The sequence below is a fragment of the Apostichopus japonicus genome, chromosome 20 (genome assembly GCF_037975245.1).
Source record: "Apostichopus japonicus isolate 1M-3 chromosome 20, ASM3797524v1, whole genome shotgun sequence".
Taxonomy (NCBI): Eukaryota; Metazoa; Echinodermata; class Holothuroidea; order Aspidochirotida; family Stichopodidae; genus Apostichopus; species Apostichopus japonicus.
In genome coordinates this window covers 9118028-9140862 of record NC_092580.1, presented here as the reverse complement: position 1 = coordinate 9140862, position 22835 = coordinate 9118028, and positions in this window count along the sequence as shown.

Sequence of the window (22835 nt, the reverse complement as noted above, 5' to 3'; positions counted from 1 at the left end):
CCACGTGCACCCCGACTATGAAGTTGGTCCGAGTTTCCATGCCTGAGATATCGCGTTTACAAAGTTCGTCACCATTTCTTCCCTGTTGACCTCAAATGACCTTCGACCGGAAGCAAAATCTATGGACTTCCGGTGATCCCTAGGATCCACGTGCACCCCGACTATGAAGTTGGTCCGAGTTTCCATGCCTGAGATATCGCGTTTACAAAGTTCGTCACCATTTCTTCCCTGGTGACCTCAAATGGCCTTCGACCGGAACCAAAATCTATGGACTTCCGGTGATCCCTAGGATCCACGTGCACCCCGACTATGAAGTTGGTCCCAGTTTCCATGCCTGAGATATCGCGTTTACAAAGTTCGTCACCATTTCTTCCCTGTTGACCTCAAATGACCTTCGACCGGAACCAAAATCTATGAACTTCCGGTGATCCCTAGGATTCACGTGCACCCCGACTATGAAGTTGGTCCGAGTTTCCATGCCTGAGATATCGCGTTTACAAAGTTCGTCACCATTTCTTCCCTGGTGACCTCAAATGACCTTCGACCGGAACCAAAATCTATGGACTTCCGTGATCCCTAGGATCCACGTGCATCCCGACTATGAAGTTGGTCCGACCTTCCATGCCTGAGATATCGCGTTTACAAAGTTCGTCACCATTTCTTCCCTGTTGACCTCAAATGACCTTCGACCGGAACCAAAATATATGGACTTCCGGTGATCCCTAGGATCCACGTGCACCCCGACCATGAAGTTGGTCCGAGTTTCCATGCCTGAGATATCGCGTTTACAAAGTTCGTCACCATTTCTTCCCTGGTGATCTCAAATGACCTTCGACCGGAACCAAAATATATTGACTTCCGGTGACGTCAAAGATCCACGTGCACCCCGACCATGAAGTTGGTCCGACTTTCCATGCCTGAGATATCGCGTTTACAAAGTTCGTCACCATTTCTTCCCTGGTGACCTCAAATGACCTTCGACCGGAACAAAAAACCTTGGACTTCCGGTGATCCCTAGGATCCACGTGCACCCCGACCATGAAGTTGGTCCGAGTTTCCATGCCTGAGATATCGCGTTTACAAAGTTCGTCACCATTTCTTCCCTGGTGACCTCAAATGACCTTCGACCGGTAGCAAAATCAATGGACTTCCGGTGATCCTTAGGATCCACGTGCACTCCGACTATGAAGTTGGTCCGACCTTCCATGCCTGAGATATCGCGTTTACAAAGTTCGTCACCATTTCTTCCCTGGTGACCTGAAATGGCCTTCGACCGGAACCAAAATCTATGGACTTCCGGTGATCCCTAGGATCCACGTGCACCCCGACTATGAAGTTGGTCCGAGTTTCCATGCCTGAGATATCGCGTTTACAAAGTTCGTCACCATTTCTTCCATGGTGACCTCAAATGACCTTCGACCGGAAGCAAAATCTATGGACTTCCGGTGATCCCTAGGATCCACGTGCACCCCGACCATGAAGTTGGTCCGACTTTCCATGCCTGAGATATCGCGTTTACAAAGTTCGTCACCATTTCTTCCCTGGTGACCTCAAATGACCTTCGACCGGTGGCAAAATCAATGGACTTCCGGTGATCCCTAGGATCCACGTGCATCCTGACTATGAAGTTGGTCCGAGTTTCCATGCCTGAGATATCGCGTTTACAAAGTTCGTCACCATTTCTTCCCTGTTGACCTCAAATGACCTTCGACCGGAACCAAAATCTATGGACTTCCGGTGATTCCTAGGATCCACGTGCAACCCGACTATGAAGTTGGTCCGAGTTTCCATGCCTGAGATATCGCGTTTACAAAGTTCGTCACCATTTCTTCCCTGGTGACCTCAAATGACCTTCGACCGGAAGCAAAATCAATGGACTTCCGGTGATCCCTAGGATCCACGTGCACCCCGACTATGAAGTTGGTCCGAGTTTCCATGCCTGAGATATCGCGTTTACAAAGTTCGTCACCATTTCTTCCCTGGTGACCTCAAATGACTTTCGACCGGAACCAAAATATATTGACTTCCAGTGATCCTTAGGATCCACGTGCACCCCGACTATGAAGTTGGTCCGAGTTTCCATGCCTGAGATATCGCGTTTACAAAGTTCGTCACCATTTCTTCCCTGGTGACCTCAAATGACCTTCGACCGGAACCATAATCCATGGACTTCCGGTGATCCTTAGGATCCACGTGCACCCCGACTATGAAGTAGGTCCGAGTTTCCATGCCTGAGATATCGCGTTTACAAAGTTCGTCACCATTTTTTCCCTGGTGACCTCAAATGACTTTCGACCGGAACCAAAATATATTGACTTCCGGTGATCCCTAGGATCCACGTGCACCCCGACTATGAAGTAGGTCCGACTTTCCATGCCTGAGATATCGCGTTTACAAAGTTCGTCACCATTTTTTCCCTGGTGACCTCAAATGACTTTCGACCGGAACCAAAATATATTGACTTCCGGTGATCCCTAGGATCCACGTGCACCCCGACTATGAAGTTGGTCCGAGTTTCCATGCCTGAGATATCGCGTTTACAAAGTTCGTCACCATTTCTTCCCTGGTGACCTCAAATGACCTTCGACCTCCACCAAAATCCTTGGACTTCCGGTGATCCCTAGGATCCACGTGCACCCCGACTATGAAGTTGGTCCGAGTTTCCATGCCTGAGATATCGCGTTTACAAAGTTCGTCACCATTTCTTCCCTGGTGACCTCAAATGACCTTCGACCGGAACCAAAATCCATGGACTTCCGGTGATCCTTAGGATCCACGTGCACCCCGACTATGAAGTAGGTCCGAGTTTCCATGCCTGAGATATCGCGTTTACAAAGTTCGTCACCATTTCTTCCCTGGTGACCTCAAATGACCTTCGACCGGAACAAAAATCCTTGGACTTCCGGTGACGTCAAAGATCCACGTGCACCCGACTATGAAGTTGGTCCGAGTTTCCATGCCTGAGATATCGCGTTTACAAAGTTCGTCACCATTTCTTCCCTGGTGACCTCAAATGACCTTCGACCGGAACCAAAATCCTTGGACTTCCGGTGATCTTTAAGATCCACGTGCACCCCGACTATGAAGTAGGTCCGAGTTTCCATGCCTGAGATATCGCGTTTACAAAGTTCGTCACCATTTCTTCCCTGGTGACCTCAAATGACCTTCGACCGGAACCAAAATCGATGGACTTCCGGTGATCCCTAGGATTCACGTGCACCCCGACTATGAAGTTGGTCCGAGTTTCCATGCCTGAGATATCGCGTTTACAAAGTTCGTCACCATTTTTTCCCTGGTGACCTCAAATGACTTTCGACCGGAACCAAAATATATTGACTTCCGGTGATCCCTAGGATCCACGTGCACCCCGACTATGAAGTAGGTCCGACTTTCCATGCCTGAGATATCGACTTACAAAGTTCGTCACCATTTCTTCCCTGGTGACCTCAAATGACTTTCGACCGAAACCAAAATATATTGACTTCCGGTGATCCCTAGGATCCACGTGCACCCCGACTATGAAGTAGGTCAGACTTTCCATGCCTGAGATATCGCGTTTACAAAGTTCGTCGCCATTTCTTCCCTGGTGACCTCAAATGACCTTCGACCGGAACCAAAATCTATGGACTTCCGGTGATCCCTAGGATCCACGTGCACCCCGACTATGAAGTTGGTCCGAGTTTCCATGCCTGAGATATCGCGTTTACAAAGTTCGTCACCATTTCTTCCCTGGTGACCTCAAATGACTTTCGACCGGAACCAAAATATATTGACTTCCAGTGATCCTTAGGATCCACGTGCACCCAGACTATGAAGTTGGTCCGAGTTTCCATGCCTGAGATATCGCGTTTACAAAGTTCGTCACCATTTCTTCCCTGGTGACCTCAAATGACCTTCGACCGGAAACAAAATCCATAGACTTCCGGTGATCCCTAGGATCCACGTGCACCCCGACTATGAAGTTGGTCCGACATTCCATGCCTGAGATATCGCGTTTACAAAGTTCGTCACCATTTCTTCCCTGGTGACCTCAAATGACCTTCGACCGGAACCAAAATCGATGGACTTCCGGTGATCCCTAGGATTCACGTGCACCCCGACTATGAAGTTGGTCCGAGTTTCCATGCCTGAGATATCGCGTTTACAAAGTTCGTCACCATTTCTTCCCTGGTGACCTCAAATGACCTTCGACCGGAACCAAAATCGATGGACTTCCGGTGATCTTTAGGATCCACGTGCACCCCGACAATGAAGCTGGTCCGAGTTTCCATGCCTGAGATATCGCGTTTACAAAGTTCGTCACCATTTTTTCCCTGGTGACCTCAAATGACTTTCGACCGGAACCAAAATATATTGACTTCCGGTGATCCCTAGGATCCACGTGCACCCCGACCATGAAGTTGGTCCGAGTTTCCATGCCTGAGATATCGCGTTTACAAAGTTCGTCACCATTTCTTCCCTGGTGATCTCAAATGACCTTCGACCGGAACCAAAATATATTGACTTCCGGTGACGTCAAAGATCCACGTGCACCCCGACCATGAAGTTGGTCCGACTTTCCATGCCTGAGATATCGCGTTTACAAAGTTCGTCACCATTTCTTCCCTGGTGACCTCAAATGACCTTCGACCGGAACTAAAATATATGGACTTCCGGTGACGTCAAAGATCCACGTGCACCCCGACCATGAAGTTGGTCCGACTTTCCATGCCTGAGATATCGCGTTTACAAAGTTCGTCACCATTTCTTCCCTGGTGACCTCAAATGACCTTCGACCGGAAACAAAATCCATAGACTTCCGGTGATCCCTAGGATCCACGTGCACCCCGACTATGAAGTTGGTCCGACATTCCATGCCTGAGATATCGCGTTTACAAAGTTCGTCACCATTTCTTCCCTGGTGACCTCAAATGACCTTCGACCGGAACCAAAATCGATGGACTTCCGGTGATCCCTAGGATTCACGTGCACCCCGACTATGAAGTTGGTCCGAGTTTCCATGCCTGAGATATCGCGTTTACAAAGTTCGTCACCATTTCTTCCCTGGTGACCTCAAATGACCTTCGACCGGAACCAAAATCGATGGACTTCCGGTGATCTTTAGGATCCACGTGCACCCCGACTATGAAGTTGGTCCGAGTTTCCATGCCTGAGATATCGCGTTTACAAAGTTCGTCACCATTTTTTCCCTGGTGACCTCAAATGACTTTCGACCGGAACCAAAATATATTGACTTCCGGTGATCCCTAGGATCCACGTGCACCCCGACCATGAAGTTGGTCCGAGTTTCCATGCCTGAGATATCGCGTTTACAAAGTTCGTCACCATTTCTTCCCTGGTGATCTCAAATGACCTTCGACCGGAACCAAAATATATTGACTTCCGGTGACGTCAAAGATCCACGTGCACCCCGACCATGAAGTTGGTCCGACTTTCCATGTCTGAGATATCGCGTTTACAAAGTTCGTCACCATTTCTTCCCTGGTGACCTCAAATGACCTTCGACCGGAACCAAAATATATGGACTTCCGGTGACGTCAAAGATCCACGTGCACCCCGACCATGAAGTTGGTCCGACTTTCCATGCCTGAGATATCGCGTTTACAAAGTTCGTCACCATTTCTTCCCTGGTGACCTTAAATGACCTTCGACCGGAACAAAAAACCTTGGACTTCCGGTGATCCCTAGGATCCACGTGCACCCCGACCATGAAGTTGGTCCGAGTTTCCATGCCTGAGATATCGCGTTTACAAAGTTCGTCACCATTTCTTCCCTGGTGACCTCAAATGACCTTCGACCGGAAGCAAAATCAATGGACTTCCGGTGATCCTTAGGATCCACGTGCACTCCGACTATGAAGTTGGTCCGACCTTCCATGCCTGAGATATCGCGTTTACAAAGTTCGTCACCATTTCTTCCCTGGTGACCTCAAATGACCTTCGACCGGAACCAAAATCGATGGACTTCCGGTGATCTTTAGGATCCACGTGCACCCCGACTATGAAGTTGGTCCGAGTTTCCATGCCTGAGATATCGCGTTTACAAAGTTCGTCACCATTTCTTCCCTGGTGACCTCAAATGACTTTCGACCGGAACCAAAATATATTGACTTCCGGTGATCCCTAGGATCCACGTGCACCCCGACCATGAAGTTGGTCCGAGTTTCCATGCCTGAGATATCGCGTTTACAAAGTTCGTCACCATTTTTTCCCTGGTGATCTCAAATGACCTTCGACCGGAACCAAAATATATTGACTTCCGGTGACGTCAAAGATCCACGTGCACCCCGACCATGAAGTTGGTCCGACTTTCCATGTCTGAGATATCGCGTTTACAAAGTTCGTCACCATTTCTTCCCTGGTGACCTCAAATGACCTTCGACCGGAACCAAAATATATGGACTTCCGGTGACGTCAAAGATCCACGTGCACCCCGACCATGAAGTTGGTCCGACTTTCCATGCCTGAGATATCGCGTTTACAAAGTTCGTCACCATTTCTTCCCTGGTGACCTTAAATGACCTTCGACCGGAACAAAAAACCTTGGACTTCCGGTGATCCCTAGGATCCACGTGCACCCCGACCATGAAGTTGGTCCGAGTTTCCATGCCTGAGATATCGCGTTTACAAAGTTCGTCACCATTTCTTCCCTGGTGACCTCAAATGACCTTCGACCGGAAGCAAAATCAATGGACTTCCGGTGATCCTTAGGATCCACGTGCACTCCGACTATGAAGTTGGTCCGACCTTCCATGCCTGAGATATCGCGTTTACAAAGTTCGTCACCATTTCTTCCCTGGTGACCTCAAATGGCCTTCGACCGGAACCAAAATCTATGGACTTCCGGTGATCCCTAGGATCAACGTGCACCCCGACCATGAAGTTGGTCCGAGTTTCCATGCCTGAGATATCGCGTTTACAAAGTTCGTCACCATTTCTTCCCTGGTGACCTCAAATGACCTTCGACCGGAACCAAAATCTATGGACTTCCGGTGATCCCTAGGATCCACGTGCACCCCGACCATGAAGTTGGTCCGACTTTCCATGCCTGAGATATCGCGTTTACAAAGTTCGTCACCATTTCTTCCCTGGTGACCTCAAATGACCTTCGACCGGAAGCAAAATCAATGGACTTCCGGTGATCCCTAGGATCCACGTGCACCCCGACCATGAAGTTGGTCCGAGTTTCCATGCCTGAGATATCGCGTTTACAAAGTTCGTCACCATTTCTTCCCTGGTGATCTCAAATGACCTTCGACCGGAACCAAAATATATGGACTTCCGGTGACGTCAAAGATCCACGTGCACCCCGACCATGAAGTTGGTCCGACTTTCCATGCCTGAGATATCGCGTTTACAAAGTTCGTCACCATTTCTTCCCTGGTGACCTCAAATGACTTTCGACCGGAACCAAAATATATTGACTTCCGGTGATCCCTAGGATCCACGTGCACCCCGACTATGAAGTTGGTCCGAGTTTCCATGCCTGAGATATCGCGTTTACAAAGTTCGTCACAATTTCTTCCCTGTTGACCTCAAATGACCTTCGACCGGAAGCAAAATCTATGGACTTCCGGTGATCCCTAGGATCCACGTGCACCCCGACTATGAAGTTGGTCCGAGTTTCCATGCCTGAGATATCGCGTTTACAAAGTTCGTCACCATTTCTTCCCTGGTGACCTCAAATGGCCTTCGACCGGAACCAAAATCTATGGACTTCCGGTGATCCTAGGATCCACGTGCACCCCGACTATGAAGTTGGTCCGAGTTTCCATGCCTGAGATATCGCGTTTACAAAGTTCGTCACCATTTCTTCCCTGGTGACCTCAAATGACCTTCGACCGGAACCAAAATATATTGACTTCCGGTGATCCCTAGGATCCACGTGCACCCCGACTATGAAGTTGGTCCGAGTTTCCATGCCTGAGATATCGCGTTTACAAAGTTCGTCACCATTTCTTCCCTGGTGACCTCAAATGACCTTCGACCGGAACCAAAATCCTTGGACTTCCGGTGATCCCTAGGATCCACGTGCACCCCGACTATGAAGTTGGTCCGAGTTTCCATGCCTGAGATATCGCGTTTACAAAGTTCGTCACCATTTCTTCCCTGGTGACCTCAAATGACCTTCGACCGGAACCAAAATCCATGGACTTCCGGTGACCTTTAGGATCCACGTGCACCCCGACTATGAAGTAGGTCCGAGTTTCCATGCCTGAGATATCGCGTTTACAAAGTTCGTCACCATTTTTTCCCTGGTGACCTCAAATGACTTTCGACCGGAACCAAAATCTATGGACTTCCGGTGATCCCTAGGATCCACGTGCACTCTGACTATGAAGTTGGTCCGAGTTTCCATGCCTGAGATATCGCGTTTACAAAGTTCGTCATCATTTCTTCCCTGGTGACCTCAAATGACCTTCGACCGGAACCAAAATCTATGGACTTCCGGTGACGTCAAAGATCCACGTGCACCCGGACTATAAAGTTGGTCCGACTTTCCATGCCTGAGATATCGCGTTTACAAAGTTCGTCACCATTTCTTCCCTGGTGACCTCAAATGACTTTCGACCGGAACCAAAATATATTGACTTCCGGTGATCCCAAGGATCCACGTGCACCCCGACTATGAAGTAGGTTCGACCTTCCATGCCTGAGATATCGCGTTTACAAAGTTCGTCACCATTTCTTCCCTGGTGACCTCAAATGACCTTCGACCGGAACCAAAATCTATGGACTTCCGGTGATCCCTAGGATCCACGTGTACCCCGACTATGAAGTTGGTCCGAGTTTCCATGCCTGAGATATCGCGTTTACAAAGTTCGTCACCATTTCTTCCCTGGTGACCTCAAATGACCTTCGACCGGAACAAAAAACCTTGGACTTCCGGTGATCCCTAGGATCCACGTGCACCCCGACCATGAAGTTGGTCCGAGTTTCCATGCCTGAGATATCGCGTTTACAAAGTTCGTCACCATTTCTTCCCTGGTGACCTCAAATGACCTTCGACCGGAACCAAAATATATGGACTTCCGGTGATCCCTAGGATCCACGTGCACCCCGACCATGAAGTTGGTCCGACTTTCCATGCCTGAGATATCGCGTTTACAAAGTTCGTCACCATTTCTTCCCTGGTGACCTCAAATGACCTTCGACCGGAAGCAAAATCAATGGACTTCCGGTGATCCCTAGGATCCACGTGCACCCCGACCATGAAGTTGGTCCGAGTTTCCATGCCTGAGATATCGCGTTTACAAAGTTCGTCACCATTTCTTCCCTGGTGATATTAAATGACCTTCGACCGGAACCAAAATATATGGACTTCCGGTGACGTCAAAGATCCACGTGCACCCCGACCATGAAGTTGGTCCGACTTTCCATGCCTGAGATATCGCGTTTACAAAGTTCGTCACCATTTCTTCCCTGGTGACCTCAAATGACCTTCGACCGGAACCAAAATATATGGACTTCCGGTGACGTCAAAGATCCACGTGTACCCCGACCATGAAGTTGGTCCGACTTTCCATGCCTGAGATATCGCGTTTACAAAGTTCGTCACCATTTCTTCCCTGGTGACCTCAAATGACCTTCGACCGGAACCAAAATATATGGACTTCCGGTGACGTCGAAGATCCACGTGCACCCCGACCATGAAGTTGGTCCGACTTTCCATGCCTGAGATATCGCGTTTACAAAGTTCGTCACCATTTCTTCCCTGGTGACCTCAAATGACCTTCGACCGGAAGCAAAATCTATGGACTTCCGGTGATCCCTAGGATCCACGTGCACCCCGACTATGAAGTTGGTCCGACTTTCCATGCCTGAGATATCTCGTTTACAAAGTTCGTCACCATTTCTTCCCTGGTGACCTCAAATGATCTTCGACCGGAACCAAAATCCTTGGACTTCCGGTGATCCTTAGGATCCACGTGCACCCCGACCATAAGGGTTGGTCCGAGTTTCCATGCCTGAGATATCGCGTTTACAAAGTTCGTCACCATTTCTTCCCTGGTGACCTCAAATGACCTTCGACCGGAACCAAAATCTATGGACTTCCGGTGATCCCTAGGATCCACGTGCACCCCGACCATGAAGTTGGTCCGACTTTCCATGCCTGAGATATCGCGTTTACAAAGTTCGTCACCATTTCTTCCCTGGTGACCTCAAATGACCTTCGACCGGAAGCAAAATCAATGGACTTCCGGTGATCCCTAGGATCCACGTGCACCCCGACCATGAAGTTGGTCCGAGTTTCCATGCCTGAGATATCGCGTTTACAAAGTTCGTCACCATTTCTTCCCTGGTGACCTCAAATGACCTTCGACCGGAACCAAAATATATTGACTTCCGGTGACCTCAAAGATCCACGTGCACCGCGACTATGAAGTTGGTCCGAGTTTCCATGCCTGAGATATCGCGTTTACAAAGTTCGTCACCATTTCTTCCCTGGTGACCTCAAATGACCTTCGACCGGAACCAAAATCCTTGGACTTCCGGTGATCCTTAAGATCCACGTGCACCCCGACTATGAAGTAGGGCAGAGTTTCCATGCCTGAGATATCGCGTTTACAAAGTTCGTCACCATTTCTTCCCTGGTGACCTCAAATGACCTTCGACCTCCACCAAAATCTATGGACTTCCGGTGATCCCTAGGATCCACGTGCACTCCGACTATGAAGTTGGTCCGAGTTTCCATGCCTGAGATATCGCGTTTACAAAGTTCGTCATCATTTCTTCCCTGGTGACCTCAAATGACCTTCGACCTCCACCAAAATCCTTGGACTTCCGGTGACGTCAAAGATCCACGTGCACCGCGACTATGAAGTTGATCCGAGTTTCCATGCCTGAGATATCGCGTTTACAAAGTTCGTCACCATTTCTTCCCTGGTGACCTCAAATGACCTTCGACCGGAACCAAAATCTATGGACTTCCGGTGACGTCAAAGATCCACGTGCACCCGGACTATAAAGTTGGTCCGACTTTCCATGCCTGAGATATCGCGTTTACAAAGTTCGTCACCATTTCTTCCCTGGTGACCTCAAATGACCTTCGACCGGAACCAAAATCCTTGGACTTCCGGTGATCCTTAGGATCCACGTGCACCCCGACTATGAAGTAGGTCCGAGTTTCCTTGCCTGAGATATCGCGTTTACAAAGTTCGTCACCATTTCTTCCCTGGTGACCTCAAATGACCTTCGACCGGAACCAAAATCCTTGGACTTCCGGTGATCCTTAGGATCCACGTGCACCCCGACTATGAAGTAGGTCCGAGTTTCCTTGCCTGAGATATCGCGTTTACAAAGTTCGTCACCATTTCTTCCCTGGTGACCTCAAATGACCTTCGACCGGAACCAAAATCTATGGACTTCCGGTGATCCCTAGGATCCACGTGCACCCCGACTATGAAGTTGGTCTGACCTTCCATGCCTGAGATATCGCGTTTACAAAGTTCGTCACCATTTCTTCCCTGTTGACCTTAAATGACCTTCGACCGGAACCAAAATATATGGACTTCCGGTGATCCCTAGGATCCACGTGCACCCCGACTATGAAGTTGGTCCGACATTCCATGCCTGAGATATCGCGTTTACAAAGTTCGTCACCATTTCTTCCCTGGTGACCTCAAATGACCTTCGACCGGAACCAAAATCGATGGACTTCCGGTGATCCCTAGGATTCACGTGCACCCCGACTATGAAGTTGGTCCGAGTTTCCATGCCTGAGATATCGCGTTTACAAAGTTCGTCACCATTTCTTCCCTGGTGACCTCAAATGACCTTCGACCGGAACCAAAATCGATGGACTTCCGGTGATCTTTAGGATCCACGTGCATCCCGACTATGAAGTTGGTCTGATTTTCCATGCCTGAGATATCGCGTTTACAAAGTTCGTCACCATTTCTTCCCTGGTGACCTCAAATGACCTTCGACCGGAACCAAAATCGATGGACTTCCGGTGATCTTTAGGATCCACGTGCACCCCGACTATGAAGTTGGTCCGACTTTCCATGCCTGAGATATCGCGTTTACAAAGTTCGTCACCATTTCTTCCCTGGTGACCTCAAATGACTTTCGACCGGAACCAAAATATATTGACTTCCGGTGATCCCAAGGATCCACGTGCACCCCGACTATGAAGTTGGTCCGAGTTTCCATGCCTGAGATATCGCGTTTACAAAGTTCGTCACCATTTCTTCCCTGGTGACCTCAAATGACCTTCGACCGGAACAAAAAACCTTAGACTTCCGGTGATCCCTAGGATCCACGTGCACCCCGACCATGAAGTTGGTCCGAGTTTCCATGCCTGAGATATCGCGTTTACAAAGTTCGTCACCATTTCTTCCCTGGTGACCTCAAATGACCTTCGACCGGAACCAAAATCTATGGACTTCCGGTGATCCCTAGGATCCACGTGCACCCCGACTATGAAGTTGGTCTGACCTTCCATGCCTGAGATATCGCGTTTACAAAGTTCGTCACCATTTCTTCCCTGGTGACCTCAAATGACCTTCGACCGGAACCAAAATATATGGACTTCCGGTGACGTCAAAGATCCATGTGCACCCCGACCATGAAGTTGGTCCGACTTTCCATGCCTGAGATATCGCGTTTACAAAGTTCGTCACCATTTCTTCCCTGGTGACCTCAAATGACCTTCGACCGGAACAAAAAACCTTGGACTTCCGGTGATCCCTAGGATCCACGTGCACCCCGACCATGAAGTTGGTCCGAGTTTCCATGCCTGAGATATCGCGTTTACAAAGTTCGTCACCATTTCTTCCCTGGTGACCTCAAATGACCTTCGACCGGAACAAAAAACCTTGGACTTCCGGTGATCCCTAGGATCCACGTGCACCCCGACTATGAAGTTGGTCCGAGTTTCCATGCCTGAGATATCGCGTTTACAAAGTTCGTCACCATTTCTTCCCTGGTGACCTCAAATGGCCTTCGACCGGAACCAAAATGTATGGACTTCCGGTGATCCCTAGGATCCACGTGCACCCCGACTATGAAGTTGGTCCCAGTTTCCATGCCTGAGATATCGCGTTTACAAAGTTCGTCACCATTTCTTCCCTGTTGACCTCAAATGACCTTCGACCGGAACCAAAATCTATGAACTTCCGGTGATCCCAAGGATTCACGTGCACCCCGACTATGAAGTTGGTCCGAGTTTCCATGCCTGAGATATCGCGTTTACAAAGTTCGTCACCATTTCTTCCCTGGTGACCTCAAATGACCTTCGACTGGAACCAAAATATATGGACTTCCGGTGATCCCTAGGATCCACGTGCACCCCGACCATGAAGTTGGTCCGAGTTTCCATGCCTGAGATATCGCGTTTACAAAGTTCGTCACCATTTCTTCCCTGGTGATCTCAAATGACCTTCGACCGGAACCAAAATATATTGACTTCCGGTGACGTCAAAGATCCACGTGCACCCCGACCATGAAGTTGGTCCGACTTTCCATGCCTGAGATATCGCGTTTACAAAGTTCGTCACCATTTCTTCCCTGGTGACCTCAAATGACCTTCGACCGGAACCAAAATATATGGACTTCCGGTGACGTCAAAGATCCACGTGCACCCCGACCATGAAGTTGGTCCGACTTTCCATGCCTGAGATATCGCGTTTACAAAGTTCGTCACCATTTCTTCACTGGTGACCTCAAATGACCTTCGACCGGAACCAAAATCTATGGACTTCCGGTGATCCCTAGGATCCACGTGCACCCCGACTATGAAGTTGGTCCGACTTTCCATGCCTGAGATATCGCGTTTACAAAGTTCGTCACCATTTCTTCCCTGGTGACCTCAAATGACCTTCGACCGGAGGCAAAATCAATGGACTTCCGGTGATCCTTAGGATCCACGTGCACTCCGACTATGAAGTTGGTCCGACCTTCCATGCCTGAGATATCGCGTTTACAAAGTTCGTCACCATTTCTTCCCTGGTGACCTCAAATGGCCTTCGACCGGAACCAAAATCTATGGACTTCCGGTGATCCCTAGGATCCACGTGCACCCCGACTATGAAGTTGGTCCGACTTTCCATGCCTGAGATATCGCGTTTACAAAGTTCGTCACCATTTCTTCCCTGGTGACCTCAAATGATCTTCGACCGGAACCAAATTCCTTGGACTTCCGGTGATCCTTAGGATCCACGTGCACCCCGACCATGAAGTTGGTCCGAGTTTCCATGCCTGAGATATCGCGTTTACAAAGTTCGTCACCATTTCTTCCCTGGTGACCTCAAATGACCTTCGACCGGAACCAAAATCTATGGACTTCCGGTGATCCCTAGGATCCACGTGCACCCCGACCATGAAGTTGGTCCGACTTTCCATGCCTGAGATATCGCGTTTACAAAGTTCGTCACCATTTCTTCCCTGGTGACCTCAAATGACCTTCGACCGGAAGCAAAATCAATGGACTTCCGGTGATCCCTAGGATCCACGTGCACCCCGACCATGAAGTTGGTCCGAGTTTCCATGCCTGAGATATCGCGTTTACAAAGTTCGTCACCATTTCTTCCCTGGTGACCTCAAATGACCTTCGACCGGAACCAAAATATATGGACTTCCGGTGACGTCAAAGATCCATGTGCACCCCGACCATGAAGTTGGTCCGACTTTCCATGCCTGAGATATCGCGTTTACAAAGTTCGTCACCATTTCTTCCCTGGTGACCTCAAATGACCTTCGACCGGAACCAAAATATATGGACTTCCGGTGACGTCGAAGATCCACGTGCACCCCGACCATGAAGTTGGTCCGACTTTCCATGCCTGAGATATCGCGTTTACAAAGTTCGTCACCATTTCTTCCCTGGTGACCTCAAATGACCTTCGACCGGAAGCAAAATCTATGGACTTCCGGTGATCCCTAGGATCCACGTGCACCCCGACTATGAAGTTGGTCCGACTTTCCATGCCTGAGATATCGCGTTTACAAAGTTCGTCACCATTTCTTCCCTGGTGACCTCAAATGATCTTCGACCGGAACCAAAATCCTTGGACTTCCGGTGATCCTTAGGATCCACGTGCACCCCGACCATGAAGTTGGTCCGAGTTTCCATGCCTGAGATATCGCGTTTACAAAGTTCGTCACCATTTCTTCCCTGGTGACCTCAAATGACCTTCGACCGGAACCAAAATCTATGGACTTCCGGTGATCCCTAGGATCCACGTGCACCCCGACCATGAAGTTGGTCCGAGTTTCCATGCCTGAGATATCGCGTTTACAAAGTTCGTCACCATTTCTTCCCTGGTGATCTCAAATGACCTTCGACCGGAACCAAAATATATGGACTTCCGGTGACGTCAAAGATCCACGTGCACCCCGACCATGAAGTTGGTCCGACTTTCCATGCCTGAGATATCGCGTTTACAAAGTTCGTCACCATTTCTTCCCTGGTGACCTCAAATGACCTTCGACCGGAACCAAAATATATGGACTTCCGGTGACGTCAAAGATCCATGTGCACCCCGACCATGAAGTTGGTCCGACTTTCCATGCCTGAGATATCGCGTTTACAAAGTTCGTCACCATTTCTTCCCTGGTGACCTCAAATGACCTTCGACCGGAACAAAAAACCTTGGACTTCCGGTGATCCCTAGGATCCACGTGCACCCCGACCATGAAGTTGGTCCGAGTTTCCATGCCTGAGATATCGCGTTTACAAAGTTCGTCACCATTTCTTCCCTGGTGACCTCAAATGACCTTCGACCGGAACAAAAAACCTTGGACTTCCGGTGATCCCTAGGATCCACGTGCACCCCGACTATGAAGTTGGTCCGAGTTTCCATGCCTGAGATATCGCGTTTACAAAGTTCGTCACCATTTCTTCCCTGTTGACCTCAAATGACCTTCGACCGGAAGCAAAATCTATGGACTTCCGGTGATCCCTAGGATCCACGTGCACCCCGACTATGAAGTTGGTCCGAGTTTCCATGCCTGAGATATCGCGTTTACAAAGTTCGTCACCATTTCTTCCCTGGTGACCTCAAATGGCCTTCGACCGGAACCAAAATCTATGGACTTCCGGTGATCCCTAGGATCCACGTGCACCCCGACTATGAAGTTGGTCCCAGTTTCCATGCCTGAGATATCGCGTTTACAAAGTTCGTCACCATTTCTTCCCTGTTGACCTCAAATGACCTTCGACCGGAACCAAAATCTATGAACTTCCGGTGATCCCTAGGATTCACGTGCACCCCGACTATGAAGTTGGTCCGAGTTTCCATGCCTGAGATATCGCGTTTACAAAGTTCGTCACCATTTCTTCCCTGGTGACCTCAAATGACCTTCGACCGGAACCAAAATCCTTGGACTTCCGGTGATCCTTAGGATCCACGTGCACCCCGACTATGAAGTTGGTCCGAGTTTCCATGCCTGAGATATCGCGTTTACAAAGTTCGTCACCATTTCTTCCCTGGTGACCTCAAATGACCTTCGACCGGAACCAAAATCTATGGACTTCCGTGATCCCTAGGATCCACGTGCATCCCGACTATGAAGTTGGTCCGACCTTCCATGCCTGAGATATCGCGTTTACAAAGTTCGTCACCATTTCTTCCCTGTTGACCTCAAATGACCTTCGACCGGAACCAAAATATATGGACTTCCGGTGATCCCTAGGATCCACGTGCACCCCGACCATGAAGTTGGTCCGAGTTTCCATGCCTGAGATATCGCGTTTACAAAGTTCGTCACCATTTCTTCCCTGGTGATCTCAAATGACCTTCGACCGAAACCAAAATATATTGACTTCCGGTGACGTCAAAGATCCACGTGCACCCCGACCATGAAGTTGGTCCGACTTTCCATGCCTGAGATATCGCGTTTACAAAGTTCGTCACCATTTCTTCCCTGGTGACCTCAAATGACCTTCGACCGGAACCAAAATATATGGACTTCCGGTGACGTCAAAGATCCACGTGCACCCCGACCATGAAGTTGGTCCGACTTTCCATGCCTGAGATATCGCGTTTACAAAGTTCGTCACCATTTCTTCCCTGGTGACCTCAAATGACCTTCGACCGGAACAAAAAACCTTGGACTTCCGGTGATCCCTAGGATCCACGTGCACCCCGACCATGAAGTTGGTCCGAGTTTCCATGCCTGAGATATCGCGTTTACAAAGTTCGTCACCATTTCTTCCCTGGTGACCTCAAATGACCTTCGACCGGAACCAAAATCGTTGGACTTCGGGTGATCCCTAGGATCCACGTGCACCCCGACTATGAAGTTGGTCCGAGTTTCCATGCCTGAGATATCGCGTTTACAAAGTTCGTCACCATTTCTTCCCTGGTGACCTCAAATGGCCTTCGACCGGAACCAAAATCTATGGACTTCCGGTGATCTCTAGGATCCACGTGCACCCCGACTATGAAGTTGGTCCGAGTTTCCATGCCTGAGATATCGCGTTTACAAAGTTCGTCACCATTTCTTCCCTGGTGACCTCAAATGGCCTTCGACCGGAACCAAAATATATGGACTTCCGGTGATCCCTAGGATCCACGTGCACCCCGACTATGAAGTTGGTCCGAGTTTCCATGCCTGAGATATCGCGTTTACAAAGTTCGTCACCATTTCTTCCCTGGTGACCTCAAATGACTTTCGACCGGAACCAAAATCTATGGACTTCCGGTGATCCCTAGGATCCACGTGCACCCCGACTATGAAGTTGGTCCGAGTTTTCATGCCTGAGATATCGCGTTTACAAAGTTCGTCACCATTTCTTCCCTGGTGACCTCAAATGACCTTTGACCGGAACCAAAATCTATGGACTTCCGGTGATCCCTAGGATCCACGTGCACCCCGACTATGAAGTTGGTCCGACTTTCCATGCCTGAGATATCGCGTTTACAAAGTTCGTCACCATTTCTTCCCTGGTGACCTCAAATGACCTTCGACCTCCACCAAAATATATGGACTTCCGGTGACGTCAAAGATCCACGTGCACCCCGACCATAAAGTAGGTCCGACTTTCCATGCCTGAGATATCGCGTTTACAAAGTTCGTCACCATTTCTTCCCTGGTGACCTCAAATGACCTTCGACCGGAACCAAAATCGTTGGACTTCGGGTGATCCCTAGGATCCACGTGCACCCCGACTATGAAGTTGGTCCGACCTTCCATGCCTGAGATATCGCGTTTACAAAGTTCGTCACCATTTCTTCCCTGTTGACCTTAAATGACCTTCGACCGGAACCAAAATATATGGACTTCCGGTGATCCCTAGGATCCACGTGCACCCCGACTATGAAGTTGGTCCGACTTTCCCTGCCTGAGATATCGCGTTTACAAAGTTCGTCACCATTTCTTCCCTGTTGACCTTAAATGACCTTCGACCGGAACCAAAATCCTTGGACTTCCGGTGATCTCTAGGATCCACGTGCACCCGACTATGAAGTTGGTCCGACCTTCCCTGCCTGGTGTCGAACATTTAATTGATCTTTGTCGTACATTCGAATGATCGGTGTCGAACATTCCACTGATCGGTGCCCCAAATTCGATTGATCGGTGTCGTATATTCGATTGATCGGTGCCGCTAATTCGATTGATCGGTGTCGAACATTCGATTGATCGGTGTCGAACATTTGATTGATCCATGTCGCACATTTGATTGATCGGTGTCGTATATTCGATTGATCGGTGTAGAACATTCGATTGATCGGTGCCGAAAATTCGATTGATCGGTGTCGCACATTTGATTGATCGATATCAAACTTTCGATTGATCGGTGTTGAAAATTCGATTGATCGGTGTCGAACATTCGGTTGATCGGTGCCGCAAATTCGATTGATCGGTGTCGCAAATTCGATTGATCGGTGTCGAACATTAGATGATCGGTGTCGAACATTTGATTGATCCATGTCGCACATTCGATTGATCGGTGTCGTATAATCGATTGATCGGTGTCGAACATTCGATTGATCCATGTCGCACATTCGGTTGATAGTGTCGAACATTCGATTGATAGGTGTCGAACATTCGATTGATCGGCGTCGAACATTCGATTGATGGGTGTCGAACATTCGATTGATGGGTGTCGAACATTCGATTGATCGGTGTCGAACATTCGATTGATCGGTGTCGAACATTCGATTAATGGGTGTCGAACATTCGATTGATGGGTGTCGAACATTCGATTGATCGGTGTCGAACATTCGATTGATCGGTGCCACACATTTGATTGATCGGTGTCGCACATTCGATTGATCTGTGTCGCTTATTCGATTGATCGGTGTCGAACATTTGGTTGATGGGTGTCGAACATTCGTTTAATCGGTGTCGGACTTTCGTTTAATCGGTGTCGCACATTCTTTTGATGGTTGTCGCACATTCGGTTGATTGGTGTCGAACATTCGTTTAATCGGTGTCGCACATTTGATTGATCGGTGCCGCTAATTCGATTGATCGGTGTCGAACATTCGATTGATCGGTGTCGAACATTTGATTGATCCATGTCGCACATTTGATTGATCGGTGTCGTATATTCGATTGATCGGTGTAGAACATTCGATTGATCGGTGCCGAAAATTCGATTGATCGGTGTCGCACATTTGATTGATCGATATCAAACTTTCGATTGATCGGTGTTGAAAATTCGATTGATCGGTGTCGAACATTCGGTTGATCGGTGCCGCAAATTCGATTGATCGGTGTCGCAAATTCGATTGATCGGTGTCGAACATTAGATGATCGGTGTCGAACATTTGATTGATCCATGTCGCACATTCGATTGATCGGTGTCGTATAATCGATTGATCGGTGTCGAACATTCGATTGATCCATGTCGCACATTCGGTTGATAGTGTCGAACATTCGATTGATAGGTGTCGAACATTCGATTGATCGGCGTCGAACATTCGATTGATGGGTGTCGAACATTCGATTGATGGGTGTCGAACATTCGATTGATCGGTGTCGAACATTCGATTGATCGGTGTCGAACATTCGATTAATGGGTGTCGAACATTCGATTGATGGGTGTCGAACATTCGATTGATCGGTGTCGAACATTCGATTGATCGGTGCCACACATTTGATTGATCGGTGTCGCACATTCGATTGATCTGTGTCGCTTATTCGATTGATCGGTGTCGAACATTTGGTTGATGGGTGTCGAACATTCGTTTAATCGGTGTCGGACTTTCGTTTAATCGGTGTCGCACATTCTTTTGATGGTTGTCGCACATTCGGTTGATTGGTGTCGAACATTCGATTGATCGGTGTCGAACATTCGATTGATGGGTGTGGATGATCCGATTGATGGGTGTCGCACATTCGATTGATCGGTGTCGAACATTCGATTGATCTGTGCCACACATTTGATTGAGAGGTGCCGCAAATTTGATTGATCGGTGTCGAACATTGGAATATCGGTGTCGAACATTCGATTGATCGGTGTCGAACATTCTAATGATCGGTGTCGAACATTCGATTGATCGGTGACGAACATTCGATTGATGGGTGTCGAACATTCGATTGACCGGTGTCGAACATTCGCTTAATCGGTGCAGCACATTCGATTGATCGGTGTCGCACATTCGTTTAATCGGTGTAGCACATCGATTGATCTGTGTCGCACATTCGATTGATGGGTGTCGAACATTCGATTGATGGGTGTCGAACATTCGATTGATCGGTGTCGAACATTCGATTGATGGGTGTCGAACATTCGATTGATGGGTGTCGAACATTCGATTGATGGGTGTCGAACATTCGATTGATCGGTGTCAAACATTCGATTAATGGGTGTCGAACATTCGATTGATGGGTGTCGAACATTCGATTGATCGGTGTCGAACATTTGATTGATCGGTGTCGAACATCCGATTGATCGGTGCCGCAAATTCGATTGATCGGTGTCGAACATTCGATTGATCGGTGTCGAACATTCGATTGATCGGTGTCGAACATTCGATTGATGGGTGTCGAACATTCGATTGATGGGTGTCAAACATTCGATTGATCGGTGCCGCTAATTCGATTGATGGGTGTCGAACATTCGATTGATCGGTGTCGAACATTGGATTGATCCATGTCGCACATTTGATTGATAGGTGTCGTATATTCGATTGATCGGTGTCGAACATTCGATTGATCGGTGCCGCAAATTCGATTGATCGGTGTCGCACATTTGATTGATCGATATCAAACATTCGATTGATCGGTGTGGAACATTCGATTGATCGGTGTCGAACATTCGGTTGATCGGTGCAGCAAATTCGATTGATCGATGTCAAACATTCGATTGATAGGTGCCGAACATTCGATTGATCGGTGTTGCACATTCGATTGATCGGTGCCGCACATTCGATTGTTGGGTGTCGAAGAGTCGATTGATGGGTGTCGCACATTCGATTGATCGGTGTCGAACATTCGTTTAATCGGTGTCGAACATTCGATTGATCGGTGTCGAACATTTGATTGATCCATGTCGCACATTTGATTGATGGGTGTCGAACATTCGATTGATCGGTGTCGTACATTCGATTGATCGGTGTCGAACATTCGTTTAATCGGTGTCGAACATTGGATGATCGGTGTCGAAAATTTGATTGATCCATGTCGCACATTCGATTGATCGGTGTCGTATATTCGGCTGATCGTTTTCGAACATTCGATTAATGGTTGTCGGACGTTCGATTTATGGGTGTCGCACATTCGATTGATCGGTGTCGTATTGTCGATTGATCGGTGTCGAACATTCGATTGATCGATGTCGCACATTCGGTTGTTGGGTGTCGAACATTCGATTGATAGGTGTCGAACATTCGATTGATCGGTGTCGCACATTCGATTGATCGGTGTCGAACATTCGATTGATGGGTGTCGAACATTCGATTGATCGGTGTCGAACATTCGATTGATCGGTGTCGAACATTCGATTGATCGGTGTCGAACATTCGATTGATCGGTGCCACACATTTGATTCATCCATGTCGCACATGGATGAATATTCGATTGATCGGTGTCGAACATTCGATTGATCTGTGTCGCACATTTGGTTGATGGGTGTCGAACATTCGATTGATGGGTGTCGCACATTCGATTGTCGAACATTCGATTGATGGGTGTCGAACATTCGATTGATGGGTGTCGAACATTCGATTGATCGGTGTCGAACATTCGATTGATCGGTGTCGAACATTCGATTAATGGGTGTCGAACATTCGATTGATCGGTGTCGAACATTCGATTGATCGGTGTCGAACATTCGATTGATCGGTGTCGAACATTCGTTTAATCGGTGTAGCACATTCGATTGATCGGTGTCGTATATTCGATTGATCGGTGTCGAACATTCGATTGATCTGTGTCGCACATTTGATTGATCGGTGTCGCACATTCGATTGTCGAACATTCGATTGATGGGTGTCGAACATTCGATTGATGGGTGTCGAACATTCGATTGATCGGTGTCGAACATTCGATTGATCGGTGTTGTATATTCGGTTGATGGTTGTCGGACATTCGATTGATCTGTGTCGAACATTCGATTGATCGGTGTCGAACATTCGATTGATGGGTGTCGAACATTCGATTGATCGGTGTCGAACATTCGATTGATCGGTGTCGAACATTCGATTGATCGGTGTCGAACATTCGTTTAATCGGTGTAGCACATTCGATTGATCGGTGTCGTATATTCGATTGATCGGTGTCGAACATTCGATTGATCTGTGTCGCACATTTGGTTGATGGGTGTCGAACATTCGATTGATGGGTGTCGCACATTCGATTGTCGAACATTCGATTGATGGGTGTCGAACATTCGATTGATGGGTGTCGAACATTCGATTGATCGGTGTCGAACATTCGATT